This window comes from Hyperolius riggenbachi, chromosome 3 (assembly GCF_040937935.1).
Source record: "Hyperolius riggenbachi isolate aHypRig1 chromosome 3, aHypRig1.pri, whole genome shotgun sequence".
NCBI classification, from domain to species: Eukaryota; Metazoa; Chordata; class Amphibia; order Anura; family Hyperoliidae; genus Hyperolius; species Hyperolius riggenbachi.
The window spans coordinates 507,392,577-507,412,376 of record NC_090648.1 but is presented as its reverse complement, the minus strand read 5'-3'; the positions used below and the strand labels follow the sequence as shown (position 1 = coordinate 507,412,376).

At 45.8% G+C, this 19,800-nt stretch overlaps 1 protein-coding gene across 2 annotated transcripts in view; it reads left to right on the top strand.

The window, feature by feature from the left end:
- The window catches only part of CRACR2A (calcium release activated channel regulator 2A), a 181,731-nt gene that overhangs the window by 11,036 nt on the left and 150,895 nt on the right, over positions 1 to 19,800 (top strand). The window contains exon 1 of one of the 2 annotated variants that reach the window (XM_068273130.1): positions 473 to 650. The exons of the other annotated variant lie outside the window; for it this stretch is intronic. The gene's annotated coding sequence lies outside the window, so the exon portion shown is untranslated. Of the gene's footprint in view, positions 1 to 472; positions 651 to 19,800 lie in introns of those variants that run through there. 2 annotated transcript variants of the gene reach the window in all.

Sequence of the window (19,800 nt, the reverse complement as noted above, 5' to 3'; positions counted from 1 at the left end):
CATATGACTATGGTAGTGATTGTTTGAGCCCCTCTGATGGACAGTTAGTGGCAAGACCATATATATATATATACTCAGTACAGCGCTGTGGAAGATGTCAGCGCAGTGATGTGTGCTGAATAATTGTACAATCAAGATTGTAAGGTTAGTGGCCAGCTGAAATAAGCTGCAGCAGATTTACTCGACTAGCTGGAGGATCTGTAACTTCTCTACAATTTACAGGACAGCCTTTGAAGGCCGCTTTGATTTATGAGGCAGGAATGAAAATCTTTACGCATAACAAAGCGTCAATAAACACAAGCTCAAATTATAGGCTTTCATTTTTTTTCTTTCTTGCATCTTTTGGAGATGACAAGGAGTCTGTCAAAGCGTGAAAGCTTATTTCCTAACACCAGGCGGTCCCACCCCGAGGGAGGGCCTGTCCTGCTCGTGTTCTGACAGTGCTGAGCCCTCCCTGTCTGCTCAGGAGAGTCACCCAGCTCCTCTGTGACTGCAGGTAACACATACAAATTCCTTCAGTGGAGTAATCCAGCCAAGACTGACAGATGTGGACGGACGGCGGCGACTCTGCGCCAGTTCACAGCGCCCGGGGAGGGATGGACACCTGGAGACATTGACACCCTTGCCGCTGTCACCTCTGCCTTGGCAAAGTAAGTGAAAAAGTTTTATAAGTTGTGTAGATAAACTCCGGCGGTGCTGTGCGATTGGCTGCCTCTCGCTCACACGCTCAGAACTCTCTGAGTCGTCGTTTGTACGGTTCACAGCAAACAGATGTTTGGGGAACAGACTCGCTGGTCACGAAAAGCTGCAGGAAGTTCAGACAGGTGGATTATTTACTGCCTATCAGGGCATGCTTGGAATGGGTTTGAGGCCTGGAACCCACTTCAAATCGCTAGCGTTTTTAATTAGCATTTTGTAAGCGATTTCATGAGTGTTTTCCGGCGATTGTGGGAACGATTTTAAAAAGTGTAAGCTTTTTGCCAGCGACTGTGATAGTGATTTGCGATTAGCGATTTTAATTCTGATTGGTCCTTTCAAATTTATTTAATTTATTTTTTTACAGTTTGCAGTCATTTAAAATCTCACACAAATCGCTACGTGTAGCGATTCATGAGCGATTTGCCAGCGCTTATATACTTTACATTGATGTGCGAACACTCCCAGAATGCTGCATGTTCTGCGATTGTGATTTTGCTGATCACAATCGCTGCTGTGAAATTTGTTACATTTATTTACATTGGCAGAACATTTAGGGAAGTCACTAGCGATTTCAAGCGCTCCCTAAACGCTCAAAAAATCGTTCTAGTGGGTTCAAGGCCTGAAGGACAACTGAAGTTAGAGGTACGTGGAAGCTGCTATATTTATTTCCCTTTAAGCAATACCAGTTGGCTTTTAGTCATAGCCCCTGAACAAGCATGCAGTAGATCAGGTGTTTAGTAGATCAGGTATTAGTTGCATGCTTGTTTCTGGTGTGATTTAAAGAGACACTGAAGCGGAAAAAAAAATATGATATAGTGAATTGGTTGTGTACTATGAATAATTACTAGAAGATTAGCAGCAAAGAAAATATTCTCATACTTTTATTTTCAGGTATATAGTGTTTTTTCTAACATTGCATCATTCTATAATATGTGCAGATTACACAACACTCAGCATTCAAAATAAGTCTTTCAGAGCAGTCTGTGAAGTAATGACCTCTCCTCTAGCAGAGGAAAAGTAAATAGTCCAGGAACAGTTGAGATAATAAAAGTCAGATAACAGCCCTCTCCATGACTAACTTAGTCGGAGAGCTTAATGGCTTGTTTGCATAGAGATAACTGGAGTTTCTCAACTCTTCCTGTACTGGAAACAATTACACTGATGTATCTGATCTTAATGTTTTATTTCTTAGCTGTGCTGCACATACAAATCATAATATCATCATTTTTTTTTTCGCTTCAGTGTCTCGTTAAGGCCCATACCAACCCCTTTTTTTTTGCCAACGATTATCCCGACGACCGGCGATTTTTTTGAGCGGCGAGCGATTGTTTCTGCGATCTCACGACGTGGGTATAGGTGCATGATCTCGAGAACATCGTTTAGCGTCGCGCACCGATAACAACCGCCACAACAGATCTAAGTTCCCTGACGACTCCTGCACAAAGTACCGCGATTGCTTGAAGTCTCATTCGCGTCCATTGTGTGCAGTCATGTGACATCGCATATACCAGGATGGATATCGCTTGTCGTCAAGGAGACGTCGCTGGATTCATCTTCCTGGGTCGTGAGGTTAGTATGTAGCTTTAGACGCTACTGCAGCCAAATAGATCAGCAGGACAACCAGGCAACTGGTATTGTTTGAAAGGAAATAAATATGGCAGCCTCCATATACCTCTCACTACAGTTGTAATGGCACAAAATAGGTATACAAGTGACATCAAGCGATTTTGCACACATTTATTAATCTGTTTAGGCTAAGCTCTCAGTGAATCTAATTTCATATATATTCGTGCCACCACTTAGGGATTGCCTCACTGGTACAAAAAACTTTATTGGACAATGACTGGAAAATCACATTAAAATCAATTGAAATAAACCTTTGCATTAGAGCGCTCCCACAACTGCTTTCATCTCACCACACAATACCACTGTCATACGGAAGCAGTAAAAAGGGGCGCCATGGGTTGTGGACGATTTAGGAGTCAACATAGGTACTACTGTAAATATTGATAATTTGGCACCCAAAGCAGAAATTAGGGCGCCCTAGAAATATCGTTTTCAACATTAGTACATTAAACATTAAAGTTTGTTTTTAATATGTTATGGTTTTAACTTGTTTTTAACTTGTTTTTTGTCACATTATTTTGTTTATATGTACAAATTTTATGTTATCATATATGTTATCATTTTCTCTGTTTGAAAGGGCAAAGGAAAGGTGATTTTAGGGTTAGGCACCACCGGGGGGGGGGGGGGGGGGGTCTTAGGGTTTGGCACAATCAGGGGGGTCTCAGGTTTAGGCACCACCGGGGGGGGGGGCTTAGATTAGGGTTAGGCACCACCAGGGGGTTGTTAGGGTTAGGCACCACCAGGGGGTTGTTAGGATTAGGCACCACCAGCGGGTTGTTAGGGTTAGGCACCACCAGCGGGTTGTTAGGGTTAGGCACCACCAGGGGAGATTTAGGATTAGGCACCACCAGCGGGTTGTTAGGGTTAGGCACCACCAGGTGAGATTTAGGGTTAGGCACCACCAGGGGGTTGTTAGGGTTAGGCACCACCAGGGGGTTGTTAGGGTTAGGCACCCCCAGGAGCAGGGCTGGCACTGCCACAGAGGCACAGGGGACAATTGCCCCATGGCCCCCAACCTCTGCAGGGGCCCCGCGCTGCTGATCCTGCTAGATTCTGTCTGCTCCCTGACGATCGCACTGCTCCCCGGGCCCTTGTGTGACAAGCTGCAGCAGTAATTAACCTGTCCCGGCAGGCATCGGCGGCAGTTACACAGTCTAGGCACTCTTTCCATGCGTAGAAAGAGTGCCCGGACTGTGTAGCCTGCCGGGAGAGGTTAATTACTGCGCAGCTGAGAGAAAAGGTAATTGCCGCACGGGAGGGGGGGAGAGCTTGGTTCAGTCAGGAGGCCCCGGATTCAGTTTGCCCCAAGGCCCCGATGCCCCTCAAACTGACCCTGCCCGGGAGGGGTCTTAGGGTTAGGCACCACCAGGGGGGTTGTTAGGGTTAGGCACCACCAGGGGGATGGTTAGGGTTAGGCACCACCAGGGGGTTGGTTAGGGTTAGGCACCACCAGGGGTCTTAGGGTTAGGCACCACCAAGGAAGGGTTCTGTGTGAGAGTAGGGTTAGGTTAAGCTGTAGTTTGGAATAATGAACCGGCTTAACTCAACAACAACAATCTCAAGACAATGAAATGTATTTAGCACAGGCAATGCGTTTCGTGAGTCTGAGCCCACTTCCTCAGGCCAATTACAGTGCCAACAAGTTGATTTTAAAAGGCTGTGATTCTGCATCCAAAATGGTTTTGTCATTCGCTGCTGGTGGGCCACCAGTGGTGGCAATCAGCCGCTAGGTGTGTAAAAACAGTGATTTTCGGAGAGAGAGAGGATATGCTGAGGAAATTGTGTTCGCTGTGGTGGAATCACTACCGTAGGCTTTTTTTTAGCCTATTGTTTTTGGAATCGCCAGCAATTCCCAAACAGCACAAATCACTGGTGAAATAGCTCCAGTGGACCCCAGGCCTAAAACATCCATTATAACATCACATTTATTGCTATATTATTAGCCTCTGATGAAGGCCCTGTAAGGTGTGAAACGTGCGTCAGGCCACATTTACATGTACATTAGCATGACTATGGAATGTACTTTGATGCTTTTATAGAATCTATTGGAATGACTTTTATAAGACCTTTTAATGGACTGGTGCGCTGCACACCTTTCTAAGAGGACATGAATAAGTGATAAATGTTATTATGATTCACTCCATTATTTCACATTTTGAGGAGGTGTGTTTGGTGCCACTCATTTCTGGGAAAGTTTCAGGAATAGACCAAATATTGCCCAGGGGGCATTGCTGCAGATGCTGTAGGCACCTGCGTTGGCCACAGGATCCTGGGGTTTAAAGGGAAACTGAGGTGAGAGTGATATCAGTAATGTCTGAATCACACACCCGAAACAAGCATGTGAACAGCGATCTGCAAGTCTGACCACAGATTTTCTATTGTATTGAGGTCTGGACTTTGACTGGCCATTCCAGTCCATTAATAATACACTCGAGTATTGCTTTAGCGGTATGCTTTGGGTCATTGTCCTACTTTAAAGGGAATCTGAAGTGAAAATAAACTTATAGGATAATGATTTGTATGTGTAGTACTTTACAGCTAAGAAATGGAACATATGTAGCAAAGATATGAATCTCATATTGTTTCCAGCACAGGAAGAGTTAAGAAACTTCACTTGTTATCTATGCAAAACAGCTTCTCTGAGCTCTCCCACTAATTTAGTCAGAGAGCAGTGCTATTTTCTGAAGCACTTATCTCAACCTGTCTCTGATGCCTAGTACACACCATGCAATTTTCTGTTAGATTTTTCTGTTAGATTTTCTGTTAAGATTATTTTCTGTAAAGTACTGGTAGAGACTGGTCATTATCTCTGGTGCTTTGTCTTCTGGTTATCTTCTGCTGAGTAGAACAATGCCTAATTGCTCGGCAGATAGATGGTTAGATAGATAATTTGCAACAAGTTGGAAATTATCTATTTGGCAGGTAAATCTAAAGCCTCATCTACACGTGTAGATGAGGCGACGATCCGGCGGTTCGATTAGCCTCTTCCGCGTCCCGCTCGTGCCCGCCGCGTCCCCGCTCGCCGTGCGTGCGCCGCATTCGATTCCCCACTCGTCCCCGCGCCACTTATCTTCCGCTCGATTCCCTGCCATTGTCCCCTCGTGGGGAACGAGCAGGGAATCGGCGGCCCACAGAACGGACCTGTCGGAACTTATCAATCGAGCCGCATCAGGCTAGATTGATAAGGAACATCGCCGCCTCATCTACGCGTGTAGATGAGGCTTAACAGAAAATCTAATGCTGTTACGATTTTCTGTGCAATAGATGGATCAGATAGATAAAATCCGTCATGTCCGATATTGCTTCCGATCGTGTCCGCGCTCGATTTCTCATAGCGGTGAATGGAAAAAGATAAGAAAAACGAATAAAGATAAGAGAATTGAGCCGAAAAAAATGATTGGGTCGCAAAATTTCACGAAAAAACGTAACGTGTGTACCCAGCATTGAACCCCATCTACACAATACAATTTTTTGTGCGATTCGATCTGTATAGGTAGCCAGATTCGATCTGATCAATTAAATCCGACATGTCCAATCAGGTTTCGGTTCGATTGGGAGTGTAATCGATTTGCCATTGTTTTGCAATAACATTCGACCACACTATCGAATAGAATCTAATCCTGATCGGACATGTCGGATTTAATCGATCAATCTAATTCGATCCGATCGAATCGCACAAAAATGGTATTGTGTAGATTGTTCTTAACAGGTTTTATTGCAGATTTAATGACCCTTTGAACTTTCCTGCTCTGTTTTATAGCTTAAAATAGAGTATAGTTTGTAAACCGCAAATAATAGAGAATGATGCAATGTTTAACCACTTCACCACTGAGGGGTTTTACCCCCTGACCACCAGAGCAATTTTCACCTTTCAGCGCTCCTTCCATTCATTCGTCTATAACTTTATTATTACTTATCACAATGAAATGAACTATATCTTGTTTTTTTCGCCACCAATTAGGCTTTCTTTAGGTGGGACATTATGCCAAGAATTATTTTTTTCTAAATGTGTTTTAATGGGAAAATAGGAAAAATGTGGGGAAAAAAATAATTATTTTTCAGTTTTCGGCCATTATAGTTTTTAAATAATGCATGCTACTGTAATTAAAACCCATGAAACGTATTTGCCCTTTTGTCCCGGTTATAAAACCATTTAAATTATGTCCCTATCACAATGTTTGGCGCCAATATTTTATTTGGAAATAAAGGTGCATTTTTTTCAGTTTTGCGTCCATCCCTAATTACAAGCCCATAGTTTATAAAGTAACAGTGTTATACCCTCTTGACATAAATATTTAAAAAGTTCAGTCCCTAAGGTAACTATTTATGTATTTTTTTTAATTGTAAATTTTTTAATTTTTTTTTAATTACAAAAAAAAAAAAAAAAAGGGGAGTGTGGGAGGTAATGAGTTAATTTTATGTGTAAAAGTCATTTATTTGTATGTGAAAAATGTGTAGGGTGTAATTTACTATTTGGCCACAAGATGGCCACAGTAACTTTTTGTTTTAATGCGACCTCCAAGCTTCCTTCCGGAAGCTTGGAGGAAGAATAAGGAGGCTGGACACGTGAGTTTTTTCTCACAATGATCGCGCTGCCCATAGGAGAGCAGCTGATCATTGCGGGGCTTAGATCAACGAACGGGAATGGATTTTCCCGTTCATTGATCTCTGGGCGAGCGGGCGGCGGCGTGTTTACTAGCGGCGGGCGGCGTGTTTACGAGCGGGAGCGCAGGCAGCGTCGGGAACGCGGAAAGTACGTGTTTCTCCGTCCCTGGTTTTTAAAGGATGGAAAAAGGGGCGGAGAAATACGTACGCGCGGGGGTAAAGTGGTTAAAATAAAAAAAGCTATATAACTGAAAATAAAAAAATGAGACACTTTTCCTTGCTACTAATGTTCTATGAATTACCTGTGGACACACATATCATTTATTATATCATACATTGTTTTTCGCTTCAGTGTCACTTTTAGGTGAACCTCTGTCCCAATCTCAAGTCATTCCTCCCCCCAAATTTCCCTCACTCTTCCCACCCAGTAGACTTGAAGCAACAGAAAAAGTATCTTAAAAAGCTTGTAAATATCAGAGACGTAGGGATCACCATAGCGGATGCTATGGGGCCCGTGGTCTCAGCTGGCAATAGGAGATTCCACTAGGGGTCACATGGAGACACACGGCAGGCCCTCCTGAATTACAGAGCAGCAAATGGAGGGCTGAATAGGTGTGACTCATCTCTCTGGGCTATGTGGGTTACTTGACAAGAGAGGGCGCTGTAACCATAGAGACTCAGACACATGGGGAGGGTAGATCATTGGTGGAGCCCAGAGAGGTATGTCACCTCCCCCCAGCGCTCTGCTCGGGGAGGGGGGGGGGGGCTAATCTGGCCACCTATACCGGGGACTAATCTAGCTATCCTTTACTGGGGGCTAATCTGGCTACCGATACTGGATGGCTAATCTAGCTACCTATATTGGATGGCTAATCTAGCTATCCATACTGGATGGCTAATCTGGCTACCTATACTGGATGGCTAATCTGGCTACCTATACTGGATGGCTAATCTGGCTACCTATATTGGATGGCTAATCTGGCTACCTATACTGGATGGCTAATCTGGCTATCCTATACTGGATGGCTAATCTGGCTATCCTATACTGGATGGCTAATCTGGCTATCCTATACTGGATGGCTAATCTGGCTATCCTATACTGGATGGCTAATCTGACTATCCTATACTGGATGGCTAATCTGGCTATCCTATACTAGATGGTTGGTTAATCTAGCTATCTATACAGGTGGGTTTCCTATACTGGGGGCTAATCTGGTTACCTATACAGAAGTGGGAGAAGGTGTAATTTGGCTATTTACACAGCATCTATCTATACTGGGTGGCTAACATGGCTACCTTTACTGGGGTCTGGCTAACTATACTGGGTACTAATATGGCTTCATATACTGGGGGCTACCTATCCTGGGCGGCTAATCTGGCTAACTATACTGCGTGACTATTCTGGCTAATGATACTGGTGGACTTCCTATACCGGGAGCTAATCTGGCTACCTATGATTATTTCTGTTTCCGACCATTATAGTTTTAAAATAATACATGGTACTGTAATTAGAACCCACACATTTTATTTGCCCATTTGTCCCGGTTATTGCAACGCTTACATTTTTTTAGTACAATGCATGGCACCAATTTTCTATTTGGAAACCAAGGTGCATTTTTTTCAGTTTTGCGTCAATCACTAATTGCAAGCCTATAATGTATTTTTTAAAAAACAGTAATATACCCTATTGACATACATATTAAAAAAGTTCAGTCCCTAAGGAACTATTTATGTGTTTTTTTTTCTTAAATTTGTTATTTTTTTATTTTTTACATTTTTTTTGTGTGTGTGTGGGGGGGGGGGGCTATTGGGGAGTGTGGGAATTAAGGAGTTAATTCTATATGTAAAAACAAAAAAAGTCTGTTTTTATGTTTGTACATGTAATTTTACTATTTGGCCACAAGATGTCCTCGCGCAGATTGTCCCTATGCATAGTATTACTACGCATACGGGAAGCTATGCGTGGATATGTAAGTATCGGTTTTTGTGAATGGCGGGGACTTAGATCAATCAATGGGAACTGTGTTTCCATTCATTGATCTCCGGGCTAACGATAGGCAGCGGTAACGAGTGTGGGAACGCGCGCGGGGTGGGGGGATGAACGGGATCGCGTAGCAGCAAGAGACGTAGTAGCTACACCCCTGCAAAAAGATGTGGGAATTTGCAGGGACGTTGTTACTCGTTCCGGGGGAAGGGAAGTGGTTAATCTTATGGCATATTATGGCAACAATGAATTACACTGTGGTGAAACTGACATTTCAGTGCCAAAACAAACAGTGCCAGAACTGCCAAAGACAAAACTGCACGTGTGCATGACAGCCGGCTATGGAAGCTTTGCATTACAGGCCGGCATATAATTGCAGCCTTTGCCATCTGTGACACCGACATAGTTCAGACTGTAATAAAATACATGTAAAATCTGAATTATGCTAGTAAGCAAAATGTAAATGACACCCATATTATTACTGCGGTATTTAATAGAATTTTACAACAAGCATAACTACAAGGCTGCTTCGCGGTCAGGTATTTCACGAACATGGAGTCTGTAGTATACCGCCACTAGCATCAACGTGACTATTTATAAGCTAGAAAGCTATGGGAAGAGGTCATTACACATGTACACTACTGCTGACAAATACACAGTGTGTACACACGCATGCATGAATACCCTGGAAAACCTAAAAACACACTGCCTCTAGGTATGCATTTTGCCAGTGGCGTATCTGGAGAGGTGCACGCAGTACTTGTGCCATGGGCGCCATAACACTATGGGTGCTATGCCTGCCCCTGTGCTGCACCGCCATGCCTGCCCCTGTGCTGCACCGCCATGCCTGCCCCTGTGCTGCGCCGCCATGCCTGCCCCTGTGCTGCGCCGCCATGCCTGCCCCTGTGCTGCACCGCCATGCCTGCCCCTGTGCTGCGCCGCCATGCCTGCCCCTGTGCTGCACCGCCATGCCTGCCCCTGTGCTGCGCCGCCATGCCTGCCCCTGTGCTGCACCGCCATGCCTGCCCCTGTGCTGCGCCGCCATGCCTGCCCCTGTGCTGCACCGCTATGCCTGCCCCTGTGCTGCACCGCCATGCCTGCCCCTGTGCTGCACCGCCATGCCTGCCCCTGTGCTGCGCCGCCATGCCTGCCCCTGTGCTGCACCGCCATGCCTGTCCCCTGTGCTGCACCGCCATGCCTGCCCCTGTGCTGCACCGCCATGCCTGCCCCTGTGCTGCACCGCCATGCCTGCCCCCTGTGCTGCACCGCCATGCCTGCCCCCTGTGCTGCACCGCCATGCCTGCCCCTGTGCTGCACCGCCATGCCTGCCCCTGTGCTGCACCGCCATGCCTGCCCCTGTGCTGCACCGCCATGCCTGCCCCTGTGCTGCACCGCCATGCCTGCCCCCTGTGCTGCACCGCCATGCCTGCCCCTGTGCTGCACCGCCATGCCTGCCCCTGTGCTGCGCCGCCATGCCTGCCCCTGTGCTGCACCGCCATGCCTGCCCCTGTGCTGCACCGCCATGCCTGCCCCTGTGCTGCACCGCCATGCCTGCCCTGTGCTGCACCACCATGCCTGCCCCTGTGCTGCACCACCATGCCTGCCCCTGTGCTGCACCGCCATGCCTGCCCCTGTGCTGCACCGCCATGCCTGCCCCTGTGCTGCACCGCCATGCCTGCCCCCTGTGCTGCACCGCCATGCCTGCCCCTGTGCTGCACCGCCATGCCTGCCCCTGTGCTGCGCCGCCATGCCTGCCCCTGTGCTGCACCGCCATGCCTGCCCCTGTGCTGCGCCGCCATGCCTGCCCCTGTGCTGCGCCGCCATGCCTGCCCCTGTGCTGCACCCCCATGCCTGCCCCCGTGCCTCCCCTTCACTCAGACCTCAGATCAGATTAATTCTGTTATCTGGGGAATATGGCTACTTAGAGATCTACTTTGAGTGGAGGACAGAGAGGGAATAAGAGATATTTCCAAAGATGTAACTTTGGCAGCAACCCTGAGCCAAAAAACACAGGCAACCATAACACATGTAGGTGAGAAAGAATGATATATTTAGAGGGGAAGGGGGCTCTTACGGGGGGCAATTTCATTGTTTGCCTCAGGCCCTATGCTACCTAGATATGCCCCTGAATATTGCGTACTACTCCACTGTGCGGCGCTCAGACAGTAACTTGGGTGTCATTAAAAGATGGAGCCCAAATTACCATGAAAATAGAGTAATTAGGCCACCAGCAATAGCCGGCAGCCAAATGACGTCTCTACCTTGAGTCCATGGCAGTCGGGAGGGGAAATAGTAGTGAACACCACTAGGACTTTTGCAGGAGCAGGGTGAGACATTTTTAGGCTTCACCCTGCGCCCAAACCAACAGTCAGGGTCGTAACTACAAATTGAGGGCCCCCCTTTAAAGTTTTGATGTGGCCCCCTTAATATTCACACCCCTTCCGTTGCCTACCCCGCCCTGGTGCCCTTCACAGCCTGGGGGCTCATCTCTCATAAGGGTAATAAAACAAGTGTGGTCATCATAGCTCCCAACTGTCCCTCTTTCGCAGGGACAGTCCCTCTTTGGCAGCCCTGTCCATCTGTCCTCCTCATTTGTCCCTCTTTCAGGACTGATGTACAGATCTGTGTAAATATGTGTATTTTTCTACTGGAAAATGTGTTTAATTGACTCTAAACTTTATTCCCATTCTTTAAAGAGACACTGAAGCGAAAAAAAAAATATGATATAGTGAATTGGTTGTGTACTATGAATAATTACTAGAAGATTAGCAGCAAAGAAAATAGTCCCATTTTATTTTTTAGGTATATAGTGTTTTTTCTAACATTGCATCATTCTATAATATGTGCAGATTACACAACACTCAGCATTCAAAATGATTCTTTCAGAGCAGTCTGTGAACTAATGACCTCTCCTCTGGCAGAGAAAAAGTAATTAGTTCACTTACAGTTGAGATAATAAAAGTCAGAAAACAGCCCTCTCCACGACTTTGAAAGTCATAGAACTTATGGCTTTTTTGCAGAGAGATAACAACTGGAGTTTGTTAACTCTTCCTGTACTGGAAACAATTAGACTGATGTATCTGATCTTAATGTTTTATTTCTTAGCTGTACTACACATACAAATCATAATATCATCATTTTTCTTCGCTTCAGTGTCTCTTTAAATTGATACATTTCTTATTTTCAAGTGTTAAAATGAAGGAAAATGAACCAGGATAGAGAGGACCAGTATGGTTTGAATTATAAAACAGCATATTTTTCTTATGAGATTTTTATGGCATGTGTGACTAGGGGTGTGTCTGGGGTGTGATTAGGGGTTTGACAGGGGTGTGGCTTAAGTGTCCCGCTTTATCTCAAAAAGTTGGGAGGTATGTCTTCACCCCCATAAGAAGTGTAGCCACAGAAACACCTGATGTGGAGTATCAGAGAAAGGACATTTTAGTAGTTGAGGCCCCTCACACCTCTGGGCCCCTCTGCAGTTGCCAGGGCTGCTCCCCCTTAGTTACGCCCCTGCCAACAGGAAGCCCCGTGCTCCTTGGTCTCTGTGGACGAGGAGAAAAGTGGTGGAAGAACGAGTGAGCAGACAGGTGGACGAGGAGAAAAGTGGTGGAAGAACGAGTGAGCAGACAGGTGGACGAGGAGAAAAGTGGTGTAAGAACGAGTGAGCAGACAGGTGGACGAGGAGAAAAGTGGTGGAAGTACAAGTGAGCAGGCAGGTGGCGACGTGAATGCAGCAGTCAATATAAACGGCGCCTCTGCTTACCATGCCATTTACACATACACTGCGTTTGTGCTATAGTGCGAACCTATACAGAGGTCAGAGGTCTATACAGAGGTCAGGGCCGGATTTACCATAAGGCTCTGTAGGCGCACTGTCTTCTCATCTTGGTGAGGGGTGGGCTTGAGGCAATGTAAGGCGGTGACTTATTAATAATAATTGCTAGTCACATAGTTGACAAAAGGGACAGTACAAGTTAATTGGGCCGTCAGCAGAGGATATCTGAGCAGTGGTCTAGAGATCACTGCAAGCTGCAGGTATTCTGCACACGAGTCGGCTGACGCTCGCTCTATGGTTTTTGGTCTGCATGCTCTCGCAGGTACACCGCTCTACAAACCTGCTTTTCCGCCTCTCAGCTCACTTCCTTTAAAGAGAAAACAGCTTCTCGAGTGACTCATTACAGGATCTCTGCAATTTAAGGAAACGCATGCTTATCTGGAGACGGTACTTAAAGGGATATTAAACCAGGAACACAAGTTACTAGGAAATGAAGTTACTCAACAGAAAAGAAAAAGTTCTAAGGAATGGTCGCCAAGGAGACAGCGTTTAACATGTTGTAACTCTTCACAAAAACGTAAGGTGCCCACTAATTATCCAATATTACAAAACGATCGACCTTCTGATCCGATAATTGCGATCAGATAGAAACAATCATAAGTCATTGATGTGTACTAGGCTTAAAGAGGAACTCCAGTGAAAATAATGTAATAAAAAAAGTGCTTCATTTTTACAATAATTATGTATAAATTATTTAGTCAGTGTTTGCCCATTGTAAAAGCTTTCCTTTTCCTGATTTACATTCTGACATTTATCAACTGGTGACATTTTTACTGCTGGCAGGTGATGTCAGTTGAAGGAGATGCTGCTTGCTTTTTTGGCAGTTGGATCCAGCTGTAAACAGCTGTTATTTCCCACAATGCAACAAGGCTCCCACAGTGTGATGTCAGCACCATGTTCCTGACATCACACTGTGGGAGGGGTTTCGTCACACTATCAGCCATACAGAGCCCCCTGATGATCCGTTTGTGAAAAGGAATAACTCTCTCATGGGAAAGGGGCTATCAGCTACTGATTGGGATGAAGTTCAATTCTTGGTCACGGTTTCTCTTTAAGAGCACCTGATTCGCAAACTGTATATAGTCGGGGAGAAGCCTACTCTGGAACATTAGATTGAAAGACAATGGTCTTAATTCATTAAGCCTCGCTGTTAAAGCATCGCAGCTTAATGACAGCAGCGCAAGGTAAAAATCTCCAGCAAACATTATGCTGCGGTAGGGCAGCTTAGTGTGCACTGCTAACATAACTTAAAGAGAAACTCCGACCAAGAATTGAACTTTATCCCAATCAGTAGCTGATACCCCCTTTTACATGAGAAATCTATTCCTTTTCAAACAGACCATCAGGGGGCGCTGTATGACTGATATTGTGGTGAAACTCCTCCCACAAGAAACTCTGAGTACGTACTCTTGGCAGTTTCCTGTCGGTGAACCTTGTTACATTGTGGGAAATAGCTGTTTACAGCTGTTTCCAACTGCCAAAACAGCAAGCAGCAGCTACATAAACTGCCAACAGTAAAATGTTCACTGGAGTTCCTCTTTAATGAGCGCTCCACTGAACCCACCCTGAGCCAGTGGCTACAAAGGACGAGATTCCTGCACATTGATTGGCCCAGTAAGCTGCCTGTCATGTGACACACTGCTTATTGGCCCAAACAAAGTGCAGGAATCTCGTCCTTTGTGGCTCAGGGTGGGTTCAGTGGAGTGCCTGTTAAGTTAATGGAGCGCTCATTATGTTTGCAGCACACACTGTGCTGCCCTACCGCAGTATAACGTGCGCAGGAGATTTTTACCTCGCTTCAGCAGTTCAGCTTAATAAATCAACCCCAACATACGCAACATCATGACTGGAATTCAAGAACCCTAAAAGTATGGCCCATTAGTTTCTAGTTTCTCATCAGTTTGTAGCCCCAAGTCTATAAGTATAGTCATGGCCATAATTGTTTGCACCCCATAATTTTTTTCAGAAAATCAAGTATTTATCACAGAAAGGTATTGCAGTAAGGCCCAGTGCACACCGAAAACCTGTAGCAGATCTGCAAAACGCTAGAGGTTTTTGAAGCAGATTTGAGGCCCCAACCACACTAGAGCGTTTTGCCGCGATTTCGGCAAAACGCTCAAACGCTAGCACTTTTTAAAAGCGCTAGCGTAATGAAACCCTATGGGTCCATTCTTACTTGGGTGATTTGCGCTAATCGCCGCAAATCGCCCAAAAACGCAAAACGCAAAAGCGTCACCTGCACCATTTTTTCACGCGATTTCCCGGCAATCGTGTTTCAGTGCTATAGAAGCCCTAAACGCGATTGCGCCAAAATCGCCGCAGTGTTCAGTGATTTTTCCGCGTGAAATCACGGAAAAATCACTTCTGCAAAACACCGGCAAAAATCGCCAGCGTTTTGTAAGTGTGAATGGGGCCTCAGAGCGATTCTAGGCATGTTTAGAGTCGTTTTATAAACATACCTAGCGTTTTTTGGAGCGTTTTTGTGTAGCAGATTACACATATTGTTATAGTAAAAGCTGTTACTGATCAGCTTCTGTAACAAATGCGTGGAAAACCGCTCTGATCTAACGTTTTTCAGAGCGGTTTTCCACTTTCCTATACTTTACATTGAGGCAGAAACGCCTCAGAAATCTAAAAAATGCTGCAGCCCCCGAGTTTGCGTTTGTGGAAAAAATGAGCCGCTCTGGTGTGCACCAGCCCATTCACTTTCATTAGCCAAGTGGTTTTCCCCCCGCAAGCATTTTAAAAAACGCTTCAGAACCGCTCTGGTGTGCACCAGCCCTCACACATGTTTTACTATACACATATATTTATTCACTTTGTGTGTATTGGAACAAAACAAAAAAAGGGAGGAAAAAAAAAAAGCAAATTTTACATAATGTCACACAAAACTCCAAAAATGGGCTGGACAAAATTATCAGCACCCTTAACGTAAAGGACATTGAGGTAAAAATAAACAAATTAAATAAACAATTGTATCTATCCTCCTTCTCCTAAAAATGACTTTTTAAGATATTCCACAGTTTTTATTTTATGTTTAAATCTACGTTTTAAGTTTTTACTGTTTTATTGTTTTTGTTCAATGACACATTCATTGAAGTATGCCAGAGCTAAAATCTATGATCTATTGACCCTTTTTATCTTTTTCCTGCTTTCAGAAACCATTTTCTGCTAGGAAAGTGTTTTATAGTTATAATTTCTTATCAGTGAGGGTCACACTGTAGTCTGACCCAGTCCTGACTCAGACAGGAGCTGTCACTTGCATACCTGATATGTAACTCTTTCAGGCAGAGAAAGAAAAAAAGGAACACAGCACAGTTATTTGTGTGCTAGGCACTGTACATACACATGTCTATCTCATCATGTCACATGTCACCTCGGGTATCCTTTAATATTTGGGTACACACTCTTTGGAAAAAAACAACTAAAATAAGTTGCTTCCTATAACAATCAATAAGAAATTTGGACCACCACACTTCCTTTGCAAACTGCTCCCGGTCTCTCTTATTGGAAGGGCATCTTTTCCCAACAGCAATTGTAAGATCTCTGCACAGGTGTTCAATGGGATTTAGATCTGGGCTCATTGTTGGCCACTTCAGAACTCTAAAGCTCTTTGTTGCCATCCATTCCTGAGTGCTTTTTGACGTATGTTTGGGTCATTGTCCTGCTGGAAGACCCAAGATCTCGGACGTAAGCCCAGCTTTTGGACACATTAAAAATGATCTCTGTCAAAAGAGAGATGCTGGTGTTTGTTATAATTACCAGCAGCGTGCAAATGGTTAAGTTGGGGTTAGTTGACAATGTGTAATGTAATTGGTCACACCCTTCTAGCACCTCCTGGATGTTGCACATAATTCTATGGCTATTTTACACAGTCAATGCAGCCTTCTATACATCTCACCACGGAAGATTCTAAAGGCTGGAACCAAACAAAACCCGAGGCAGGTGGGGATCAGGTTGGAGGTGGATGATGGAAGTATTTGTAGAAACTTACTTCAGAAACAAAAAGCATGGCTCGGATCCAACGGCCGCTTCCTCAGATTCCATTGTCTAATGCCAGTTATACTAAACTATGGCTAAACACCACCGTAAACTGCGTAAAGCGAAGAGACCTTCAGATCACCATGTCAGGGTTATAAATAGGAGGCGTGTCAGGTGTAGAGTGGGATCCAACAGAGAGCCTACCTGTAGTATGGAAGCAAGAAAGTCATCTGTATAAGTTAGGATAACATGAAATGTACATGTTGTAGTTATACTGTATATACCTCTCTCTCCTCTCAACTCTTCCTCATTAAACCCTACTCCATAGAGCCAAATTAATCCATGCCATGCACTGATGAGGATCAAACAATCCGAAACAGTCTGTATGCATGTTGGATTATTATGGCTCTGTACAAATTAACAAGCTGACACATCATTGCATTCCAGCGGTTCTGGAGGTGTGTTTAGCTTCTAAGGGGTAACAATGGTTAATTTGCATATATTCAGCAGTGTTGCTCTGGGAGACATCTCAAGCTCACTCCAACCTGAATTATCGCAAATTCTTTCTGTTTTAGGAAAGCAAACTTTTGTTTTTCATTAAACCCTTTTCACTCCTTTCAATTTCTTTTTCACAGCCTTCCTATCTCTCTCCAACTTCTCCACAACCTCCCCCTCTCTCCACAACCTCCCCCTCACTCTACAACAGGGGTCTCAAACTCAATTTACCCGGGGGCCGCAGGAGGCAAAGTCAGGATGAGGCTGGGCCGCATAAGGGAGTTCACGTGTCCCCGCCGCAAAACGAGGGCTGCAGAGCCCCCAAATTGCCCCGGGGGCAATCCGCCGGCATTTCCTGGAAGGGGCAGAGCTTTCAGCTTCAGCTCTGCCCCTCCTGACGTCAATCGCGGCGGATCGCCGCCTCTGCCCGCCCACTCTAAACATAAAAAAAAAAATTGGGAAAATAGGAAAAAATGCCAGGAATCTTCATACAGCCATATTACGGCTGTATAGCGATACCTGGCCAAAGCGCTGCGGCTGCGTATGGACCCCCTGGAAACTCTGTCAGGAAATGTATTGCTCTTTCTTTTGATACATGTAAAATTACACTACCGTTAGGCTTGCTACTAAAAGTGACATTTACCGCATTTAAAAGTATACTATTTTCCTTCGAAACTTTAAAATCGATTTTCTCAAAAACTATAAGGTCTTTTTGAAAAATTGTTTTTTCCTCTTATTCCTAATGATCTCCTTAACATATCCTGCAAATTTAGGGTTTCTAGCATTTAAGGTGGATTTGCTATTAACCATTAAAGTCGGCGGGTTTTTAAATGTGTATTTTTTTCCTTTGCAACTTTAAAATCGATTTTCTCAAAAACTATAAGGCCGATTTGAAAAAATTTTTTTTCCTCTTGTAGCCACTGGGGGCCCCTACAAGCTCTGGGGCCTTGGGGCCACAAAATATTGTATCGCGGGCCGCAAATGGCCCGCGGGCCGCGAGTTTGAGACCCATGCTCTACAACCTCTCTATCTACAACCTCCCTTTCTCTCTACAACCTCACTCCACAACTTCTCACTTTCTCTCTACAACCTCCCTCTCTCCACAACATCCCCCTCTCTCTACAACCTCCCTCTCTCTCCCCAACATCCCCCTCTCTCTACAACCTCTCTCTCCACAACCTCCCTCTCATTCCACAACCTCCCTTTCTCTCTACAACATTCCCCTCTCTCCACAACCTCCCTCTCTACAACTTCTCTCTCCACAACCTCCCTCCCTCTCCACAACCTCCCTTTCTCTCCACAACCTCCCTCCCTCTCCACAACCCCCCTCTCTCCACAACCTCCCTCTCTCTCCACAACCTCCCTCTCTCTCCACAACATCTCCCTCTCTCCACAACCTCCCTCTCTCTCCACAACCTCCCCCCTCTCTCCACAACCTTCCCCTCTCTCCACAACCTCCCTCTCTCTCCACAACATCTCCTTCTCTCCACAACCACCCCCTCTCTCTACAACCTCTCTCTCCACAACCTCCCCCTCTCTCCACAAACTCTCTCTGCAGAACCTCCCTTTCTCTCCACAACCTCCCTCTCTCTCTACAACCTCTTTCTCCACAGCCTCCCTTTCTCTCCACAACCTCCCTCTCTCTCCACAACCCCCCCCCCTCTCTCCACAACCCCCCTCTCTCTCCACAACCTCCCCCTCTCTCCATTACCTCCCTCTCTCTCCAAAACCTCCCCCTCTCTCTACAACCTCCCTCTCGCTCCACAACCCCGCTTCTTTTCAACCTCCCTCTCTACAACACCCCCCCCCCCCCACACACACAACCGCCCTCTCTCTCTACAACCTCCCCTTTTCTACAGGCTCACTTTCTCTCTACAACCTCCCTCTCTCCACAACATCCCCCTCTCTCTACAACCTCCCTCTCTCTCCCCAACATCCCCCTCTCTCTACAACCTCTCTCTCCACAACCTCCCTCTCATTCCACAACCTCCCTTTCTCTCTACAACATTCCCCTCTCTCCACAACCTCCCTCTCTACAACTTCTCTCTCCACAACCTCCCTCCCTCTCCACAACCTCCCTTTCTCTCCACAACCTCCCTCCCTCTCCACAACCCCCCTCTCTCCACAACCTCCCTCTCTCTCCACAACCTCCCTCTCTCTCCACAACATCTCCCTCTCTCCACAACCTCCCTCTCTCTCCACAACCTCCCCCCTCTCTCCACAACCTTCCCCTCTCTCCACAACCTCCCTCTCTCTCCACTACATCTCCTTCTCTCCACAACCACCCCCTCTCTCTACAACCTCTCTCTCCACAACCTCCCCCTCTCTCCACAAACTCTCTCTGCAGAACCTCCCTTTCTCTCCACAACCTCCCTCTCTCTCTACAACCTCTTTCTCCACAGCCTCCCTTTCTCTCCACAACCTCCCTCTCTCTCCACAACCCCCCCCCCCTCTCTCCACAACCCCCCTCTCTCTCCACAACCTCCCCCTCTCTCCATTACCTCCCTCTCTCTCCAAAACCTCCCCCTCTCTCTACAACCTCCCTCTCGCTCCACAACCCCGCTTCTTTTCAACC